Genomic DNA, 9,793 nt, shown 5'->3' on the forward strand with positions numbered 1-9,793 from the left:
GGCGCGAGGCGAGGCCAGGCCCCGGGAGGGGGAGGGGTGCGCGCGGGGCGACAGTTGGTCTCGGCGGCAGCGGCCCAACCGCCAACAACTCAACTCAGCTCGCTCGCGGCCGGCGGGGCCGTGACGTCACGGCAATCTCTGGTCATCACCATGCGCCGCCAACGGCCCCAACATCCGGGGCGCACGAGTGAGTCAAACATCTTAGAGCAGAGCAAAGCAAAGTAATTTAGATGTGTTTTAATTAATTGAGCTGCTCTAATATTTTTAACAAGTCTTTTAGGTGACATGTTTTAACCTTTCTATAATCCTTTTTTTTTCAATTGAATAATTCACTTTCAATAGTTTTTCAATATTTTTGCATGTTAGTGACCTCCAGAAACTTTCAAAAAGTCTTTTTTTAACAGCTGGCAAAACTAAAACAAGCTTGTTCAAGTTGTCAAGGTTTTTATTCAGCCATGCTGTGATCTGGGTTTGTTCTGGCCCACACATGCACCTTTATCACAAGACACAAGGCTTTGCTCCCATGAATGGCTGTGTCGTTTGGTACCTATGCCCTCCCAGTAGGTGGTGAGTGTCCACTGTGGTGGGGAGGGTGAATTCTTCCACAAAAGATCATCGTTTTTGTGTAGGTACACAAAATTGCTGGAGAAACTCAGCGGGTGCAGCAGCATCTATGGAGCGAAGGGAATAGGCGACGTTTCGGGCCGAAAGCCTTCTTCAGACTGATGGGGGGTGGGGGGGAGAAGGAAGGAAAAAGGGAGGAGGAGGAGGAGCCCGAGGGCGGGGGATGGGAGGAGACAGCTCGAGGGTTAAGGAAGGGGAGGAGACAGCAAGGGCTAGCAAAATTGGGAGAATTCAACGTTCATGCCATCCGGACGCAAGCAACCCAAGCGGAATATGAGGTGCTGTTCCTCCAATTTCCTGTGTTGCTCACTCTGGCAATGGAGGAGACCCAGGACAGAGAGGTCGGATTGGGAATGGGAGGGGGAGTTGAAGTGCTGAGCCACCGGGAGGTCAGGTAGGTTCTTGCGGACCGAGCGGAGGTGTTCGGTGAAACGATCGCCCAACCTCCGCTTAGTCTCACCGATGTAGATCAGCTGACATCTAGAGCAGCGGATGCAGTAGATGAGGTTGGAGGAGATATAGGTGAACCTTTGTCGCACCTGGAACGATTGCTTGGGTCCTTGAATGGAGTCGAGGTGAAGGGACAGGTGTTGCATTTCTTGCGGTTGCAACGGAAAGTGCCCGGGGAGGGGGTGGTGCGGGGGGGAAGGGAAGAATTGACAAGGAATTGACACATCCCTGGGTCTCCTCCATGGCAAGAGTGAGCAACACCAAAAATTGGAGGAACAGCACCTTGGGGAGCCTGCATCCGGAGGGCATGAACATTGAATTCTCCCAATTTTGTTAGCCCTTGCCATCTCCTCCGCTTCCTTAGCCCTTGGGCTGTCTCCTCCCATCCCCCAGCCCTTGTGCTCCTCCTCCTCCTTTTTCCTGTAATTGTTATATGGTTATATTCGTCAGACATGATTTACCTTTCATAAATCCATGCTGACTTTGTCCATTGATTTCACCACTTTCCAAATGTGCTGCTATCTCATCTTTAATAACTGACTCTCGCAGTTTCCCCATTAATGATGTTACGCTAACTGGTCTGTAATTCTCCGTTTTCTCTCTCCCTTTTTAAAAAGTGGGGTTACATTAGCTACCTCCAATCCTCAGGAACTACTCCAGAAACTAAAGAGTTTTGAAAAATTATCACTAATGCATCCACTATTTCTGGGGCTACTTCCTTAAGTACTCTGGGATGTAGCCTATCTAGCCCTGGGGATTTATTGGCCTTTAATCAATTCAATTTACCTAACACCACTTCCCGGCTAACCTGGGTTTCACTCAGTTCCTCCATCTCATTTGACCCCCGGTCCCCGGAGCACTAGTGGTAACGGTGCACTAGTGGTAACAATACAACATGGAGCACTAGTGGCAGCAATGTAATGGAGCACTTGTGGTATCAATGTAACATAGAAAATAGATGTAGGGTGAGGCCATTTGGCCCTACGAGCCAGCACCGCCATTTATCGTGATCATGGCTGATCATCCACAAACAGTAACCCATGCCTTCTCCCCATACACATTGATTCCGCTAGCCCCAGGAGCTCTATCTAACTCTTAAATTCATCCAGTGAATTTACCTCTACTGCCTTCCATGGCAGAGAATTCCACAAATTAACAACTTTCTGGGTCAAAACGTTTTTTTCCCATTTCATTTTTAAATGGCCTCCCCTTTATTCATTCCGGGACTGTAGCGCCTGGTTCTGGACTCCCCCAACATTGGGAACATTTTTCCTGATGTGTCTGCACAACTGCAGAAGGACCTCTTTACTCCTATACACAAATCCTCTCGTTATGAAGGCCAACATGCCCTCAGCTTTCTTCACTGCCTGCTGTACCTGCATGTTTACTTTCAGTGACTGGTGTACAAGGACACCCAGGTCTTGTTGCATTTCCCTTTTTCCTAATCTGACACCATTGAGATAATAATCTGCCTGCTTGTTCTTGCTGCCAAAGTGGATAACCTCACATTTATCTACATTATACTGCATCTGCCACGCATCTGCCCACTCACTCACCCTGTCCAAGTCACCCTGCAACCTCCTAGATTCTCTTTGCAGTTCACACTGCCACCCAGCTTTGTGTCATCTGCAAATATGCTAGTGTTACCTTTAATTCCATCATCTAAATCATTAATATATATTGTAAATAGTTGCGGCCCCAGCACAGAGCCTTGCGGCACTCGACTCGCCACTGCCTGCCATACTGACAGGGACCCTTTTATTCCTACTCTTTGTTTCCTGTCCGCCAACCAATTCTCTATCCATGTCAATACCCTACCCCCAATACCATGTGCTCTAATTTTGCCCGCTATTCTCCTGTGTGGGACCTTATCAAAGGCCTTCTGAAAGTCTAGATACATTACATCCACTGGCTCTCCTTCATCCATTTTACTTGTCACATCCTCAAAAATTTCCAGAAGATTAGTCAAGCAGGATTTCCCTTTCATAAAACCATGCTGACCTGGACCAATCCTTTTACTACTATCCAAATGCGCCATTACAACATCTTTAATAATAGACTCCAGCATCTTTCTCACCACCGATGTCAGGCTAACTGGTCTATAATTCCCTGGTTTATCTCTCACTCCTTTCTTGAAAAGTGGGATAACATTAGCTACCCTCCAATCCACAGGAAGTGATCCTGAATCTATAGAACATTGGAAAATGATCACCAATGCATCAACGATTTCTAGAGCCACCTCCTTGAGTACCTTGAGATGCAGACCATCATGCCCTGAGGATTTATCGGTCTTCAGTCCCATCAGTCTACCCAATACTATTTCTCGCCTAATGCAAATTTATTTCAGGCCGTCTGGTGTCCCTAGATCCTCTCTCCTCTAGTACATCTTGGAGATTGTTTGTGTCTTCCTTGGTGAAGACAGAACTAACGTACCCGATCAACTCTTCTGCCATTTCCTTGTTCCCCATAATAATTTCACCTGTTTCTGCCTTCAAGGGACCACATTTGTTTTTACTAATCTTTTTCTCTTAACATACCTAAAGAAGCTTTTACTATCCTTCTTTATATTCTTGGTGAGCTTACCTTTGTACTTCATCTTTTTACCCGGTATTGCCCTTTTTGTTATCTTCTGATGTTCTTTGAAAGTTTCCCAATCCTCTGGCTTCCCGCTACTCTTTGCAATGTTATATACATTTTCTTTTAGTTTTAGACCATCCCTAACTTCCCTTGTCAACTATGGTTGCCTCTTACTCTCTTTAGAATCTTTCTTCCTCTTTGGAATGAAATGATCTTGCGTCTTCTGTATTATGCCCAGAAATTCCTGCCATTGCTGTTCCACCTTCATTCCTGCTAGGATCCTTTTCCAGTCGACCTTGGCCAGTTCCTCTCCCATGCCTTCATATTCCCCTGCAAGACTGACACTTCTGAGATAACCTTCTCCCTCTCAAATTACATATTAAAACTTATCATATTATGGTCGCTACCGTCTAGCGGTTCCTTTATCTTGAGTTTCCCTTGGTAAATCCGGTTCATTTGAAAACACTAAATCCAGAATTGCCATGTGTATGTATTTTCGCCGCCTTGTCTCTGCGACTGAGACCGAAAGTGTGGAGCAGGAGGACCTTCAGCACTTCATACTTGCCGATGGTCGGCGGGTCCCTGATGTAAGGTGGTGCTGGCTGCCTTCCGTTGGTGGGGAGGTTAGTACCCATGACATTTCAGTCTGAAGAAGGGTCTCGACCCGAAACGTGACCCATCCCTTCTCTCCAGAGATGCTGCCTGTCCTGCTGAGTTACTCCAGCTTTTGGTGTTTATCTTTGGTTTAAACCAGCATCTGCAGTTCCTTCCTGCACTATATTTACATATCTGTGTGCTGCAACAAGAAACAATTCCATTGTTCCTTTCCGGATATATGACAATAAAACACTCTTGACTTGCCTCTCTTCGGTTGTGTTCAATGGCCTACATCTGTGCTGTCAGTTCTGCATGCAAGATAAAGTCGTATTGGAAACAATTGTATTTTAGGCACCATGCCACTAGGTGGTGTATCGTTCCTGATATCACAAGCAAAGATCATAGAGCGGAGCTGAGCAGATATTTGATCACAAGTTCCTGTGCTTGAGCATCTGCTGACTCAAAAGACCAAATTGTATAGTTGCCAGATGACAATGTTAAGGAAAGTGTGCTATATTCAAATGTCACAAAATCACTGTAAAATTGCAGAACAAGTAATGTTATCTATCCTCAAAAATAAATGATGGTCGATAGATTAGGTTTAAAAACATTATTCAGCTCTGACATCCAACTTTTAAAATCTGATATTTAGGCCCAACTCTCTGTCTATTTTTAATTATTCATTGGTAAACCTTTGTTAGCCAGCAAGATAGTTCGAAACTTTATTTTAAGCAAATGGTGTGAGAATATTTATAAACATTTTTTTCTGATTATAGTTTTAAAGGGGAGCATGTTTTCCACAGGATTGTGTTGAAAGGTAATGCAAGCAACACTGAGTTAACGAGTAACATAAGAACATCATAAACCTGAATTGAAAATATGAAGTCCTCCATTATTCCTCATTTATTCCATACTGGAGATAGTAATATAATTATCATTTTGATGGAATGTTGAATACTTTGACGGAATTATTTGAATATAGATTAGATATCTTTAGTTACTCAGCTGCTCAAACAGCATCTCAGAAGAAAAGGAATAGGTGACGTTTCAGGTCTGAAGAAAGGACTCGACCTGAAACGTCACCTGAGTTACTCCAGCTTTTTGTGTCTATCTTTGGTTTAAACCATTATCTGCATTTCTTTCCTGCAGATTTCTTTAGTTAATCCTTTGTGTATATGTCATAAAGTAATACAGCATGAAAACAGGCCATTCAGCCCAACTTGTCCATGCTGATCTAAGCTAGACCTGTTAGAGTGTGTTTGGCACATATTCCTCTAAACTTTTCCTATTCATGCACTTGGCCAAAAGTCTTTTAAAAATGTAGTTAGTGTCAACCACTTTTTCAGGCAGGTCATTCTATACCCGTACCACAATCCGTGACGAAATTGCCCGAGATCCTTTTTAAATCTTTACCCTCCCACATTAACCTATTCCTTCTAGTTTTTGATTCCCCTTTCCTGGGAAAAAGACTGTAAGCATTCCACATACCTTTGCCCATCATGGTCTTAGACACCTCTATAAGGTTACCTCTCAATCACCTCCATTCCAAGGAATTAAGTCGTAGCTTGCTCAACGTCTCTTGATTAACTCGTGGCCATTAATTCATGAATGATCATGACTACAGATTCTTAAATCTTCTTTGACTCTATCCAGCTTAATAATATTCATCCAGTCAAAATTTATGGCAACCAGTTTGGAGATAAGAAATGTCTGACTTCAGATGAGAACAAATTTGCCTTTTTCTTTTTAGATGTGTTTGAGCATGTGAATGGAACTCGAGCCGCAGATGAAGCTTGTGCAGATTTATTTGGGATACAGGTGCACAACCTTTTATCCGAAGATCCAAATAACGAAAACCTCCGAATAGCGGACATTTTTTTCGGTCCTTGAAGAAAGGTCCTTGAAAACGTTCACCGAGGGCGGCCCGCAGAGGTGACAGCGGAACCTCCGGTCGGTCCTCGAAGAAAGGGGAACTAAATCCCCATTCATAAAAGAGAAGGTGAGAGTATATTGCGCGGGAGGGTTAATAATTGACAATATGCTGCTACCTGCCCGCCGAGTTAAAAAGTTCCCACGATAGACTCATGATACACAGTGTATCGTGAGTCTTGCGTGGGAACTTTTTAACTCAGCGTGCAGGCAGCAGCAGATTGTCGCTCCCTTCAGTTTCACCCCACCTACACCCCTCTGCTTCCCGGCCATGTGTGTGACCCCTTCCCTCCCCAGCTCCCCGCTCATTGCACCGGCGCGGGGGCTTTGCACTGTCTTCACGTTGGCGATGCTAGCAGCACAGTCCTAGTCACCGGAGACGTCAGGACCAACGGGACACCGACCCCCAGGCCCACTGCAAGCACGGAGATCCCAGAGACCCACTACCAGCAGCAGCCCAGCCCCGTTCCAACTCCAGAGGAAAACTGCAATCTGGCCGGAGACGTCAGGACCACCAGAAGCCGCTCCCCGAGCTGCGCCCCCTCATCGGGACACCGACCCCCAGGCCCACTGCAAGCACGGAGATCCCAGATCAGCAACTCCACCCCAGCCCCGTTCCAACTCCAGAAGAACACGCTCCCCGTATGGGCAGAAGCTGATGGTGTGCAAGGGGTACGTCTTGTTCTTGGGGTAGCGCAGCTCGGGCAGTGGGCGAACTGCCACTTGTCGCCATAGCGGCCCATCGGGAAGCGGATTCCTCTGGAGTTGGAGGTGGAGGGGGGTATTGTGCTGTTTGATCGCCCCCTACTATCCCAGGGACAGAGAGACAGGACGTTCACCGAGGGCGGCCCGCAGAGGTGACAGCGGAACCTCCGGTCGGTCCTTGAAGAAAGGGGAACTAAATCCCCATCCATAAAAGAGAAGGTAAGGGTATATTGCGCAGGAGGGTTAATAATTGACAATATGCTGCTACCTGCCCGCTAAGTTAAAAAGTTCCCACGGTAGACACGATACACAGTGTAGGCAGCAGCAGATTATCGCTCCCTTCAGTTTCACCCCACCTACACCCCTCTGCTCCCCGGCCATGTGTGTGACCCCTTCCCTCCCCTCTCCAGCTCCCCGCTCATTGCACCGGCGCGGGGGCTTTGCACTGTCTTCACGTCGGCGATGGCAGCCAGCAGGTCAGTGCAGTCACCGGAGACGTCAGGACCAATTGGACGTTGACCACCAGGCCCACCGCAAGCACGGAGAACCCAGAGACCCACAGCCAACAGCAGCCCAGCCCAGCCCCGCTCCACCTACAGAGGAACCTGGGTTGCAGATGACGGGGCGCAGCTCGGGGCGTCGTAGGGGCCCATCGGGGAGTGGGTTCCTGTTGGTCCTGACGTCTCCGGACACCTGCTATCCTCCGGGAACTGTACCGCCCTTGCAGGAGAGTGGGGTTGTTTGCAGTTGCAGAGGGAGGGGGCAAGGGCGGTACAGTTCCCAGTCTCAGCTCCAGTCCAGGGGGGTGGCCGGAGACGTCAGGACCAACGGGACAGCGACCCCCAGGCCCACTGCAAGCACGGAGATCCCAGAGACCCACAGCCAGCAGCAACTCCAGCCCAGCCCCGCTCCAACTCCAGAGGAACACGTAGGGGCAGAAGCGGATGGTGTGCAAGGTACGTCTTGTTCTTGGGGTGGCGCAGCTCGGGCTGTGGGCAAACTGCCACTTGTCGCCGTAGCGGCCCATCGGGGAGAGGATTCCTCTGGAGTTGGAGGGGGAGGGGGGTATTGTGCTGTTTGATCGCCCCCTGCTATCCCAGGGACAGGGAGACACAGCGGCTTTTTAGACTGGTGGGCAATCACTTCCAAAGTTCTGCCCACACAGTCAGTACACCTCTCCTACACTGCATTTCATACAAACATTTATTCTGCAAAAAAAAACCTACATTGAAGACTCAAACTCGCGACCGAGTAACTGCCGGGATCAAGGCGCAAACTCGCGACCTTGCGGATATGAGCCGAGCACTCTACCACTGAGCCAGCCATTAAAATCTACGCTAAAAAAATTCCATTCCCAAGACCGACAAATTCTGAATTACGAAAAGTGTCTGGTCCTAAGGCTTTCGGATAAAAGGTTGTGCACCTGTAGTAACATTACTGTCTGTGAGAGGATGTAAAAGATTTCAGAATGTCCTGACTGCACACAAAAATACCACATATATGCAGATCTTCCCTCATTTCAAATGACTGCAAAACGAGCGCGCTGTGAAAATGACGAAGGGAACATCGTCATTTGGTAAGAGGCGGAACAAGGCACACACTCTTTGCCGGCGGTGTGGAGCTAAAGCATTTCACCTGCAGAAATCCACCTGTGGTAAATGTGCCTACCCTGCCAAGAGAAAGTATAACTGGAGTGCAAAAGCCAAAAGGAGAAACACAACAGGCACAGGTCGCATGAGGCACCTGAAGGTGGTGTTTCGGAGGTTCAGAAATGGATTCCGTGAAGGCACTACCCCAAAGCCAGACGTGCTGCAATGGCTTCTTCCAGCACTGCATAAACTGTTGGTGTACCAAATATTAAATGGTGTGGACAATAAAATGATTAAAAAAAGAAAGTATAGAATAATACATGCAAATTAGTATATCATTACTTTTATGCCATTTCATCAGACGTAGATCTATCTAACTATTTTTTTCAATGTAATTAAAACAAGATGACCCCTCATTCCCCACCTTAAATATTATAAATCAAATCCAGAGTGACAAACTCATCCTATGCAATCGAAGCATGTGGTATTATAGCAGTTGCCACGTTTATCTTTTATCACAGCCAAATCCACTCATCGGATGCAGGTGACAGAGCTTATCTGGCTTGACCTGAGAACACATCGGGAACCAAAGGTTCCAATCTAAATCAAGACTAAAATCAAAAAGGAGACCACTTATCCTTTCCTCGCCAGATTTTCTGGTTTAGGATGGACCACTCATTTTTAAGATGGATTAAATTTTGAGGCTACGATTGTTTAAGTACATTGCCTTATGGATTTTATTGCAGTTGAAGGAACAGAACATGGTGTTCCTTGCACCAGTTTTTAATGACTACATGTTCTGTGGTTAATGTTCCATTAATTGGCAGGGTAGTGTAGATTGAACAGTACAGTACAACTGTTGATCTGGATCACTTCTAGTCACTTTGCTTCATCCACATGCTTATGATCTTGGTCTTTGATGTTCGGCAATGAATCTGGAATATCCTATTGTTTATCTGCATTTAAAATTAAAATGTTGAGAGAATATGAACAATGTTAGAGAAACCAATAATTATTGACCATGTTTTATTGTTTTCTGGTGTTTAATGCCATTACAGGACCCCTTTGGGACACAACCACAGTGGTGTTACATGTACGCCAGATCTAGTAAGCTTAGCAGATGGTATTCAAAAGCTAAGGAGAGCTATCAGCCTCCACACTATTTGAGTACCATCTTTGCTTGGTGTCTTGGATATATTCACCCTTCAACTAATATCACTTAAACTATATATGAAATCTTTGTCACATTAATGTGTACAGACGAAAATTGACTGTTACAACAAAGCATCAGTACTTCATTGATTTTAAAGTTCTTTAGGTTA

At 46.3% G+C, this 9,793-nt stretch overlaps 1 pseudogene; it reads left to right on the forward strand.

The window, feature by feature from the left end:
* The first annotated feature begins 8,326 nt into the window (after positions 1-8,326).
* Positions 8,327-8,735, forward strand: LOC129704588 (60S ribosomal protein L37-like; annotated as a pseudogene).
* Positions 8,736-9,793: the final 1,058 nt, after the last annotated feature.

Source organism: Leucoraja erinacea, chromosome 1, assembly GCF_028641065.1.
Source record: "Leucoraja erinacea ecotype New England chromosome 1, Leri_hhj_1, whole genome shotgun sequence".
In the NCBI taxonomy this organism is placed as follows: Eukaryota; Metazoa; Chordata; class Chondrichthyes; order Rajiformes; family Rajidae; genus Leucoraja; species Leucoraja erinaceus.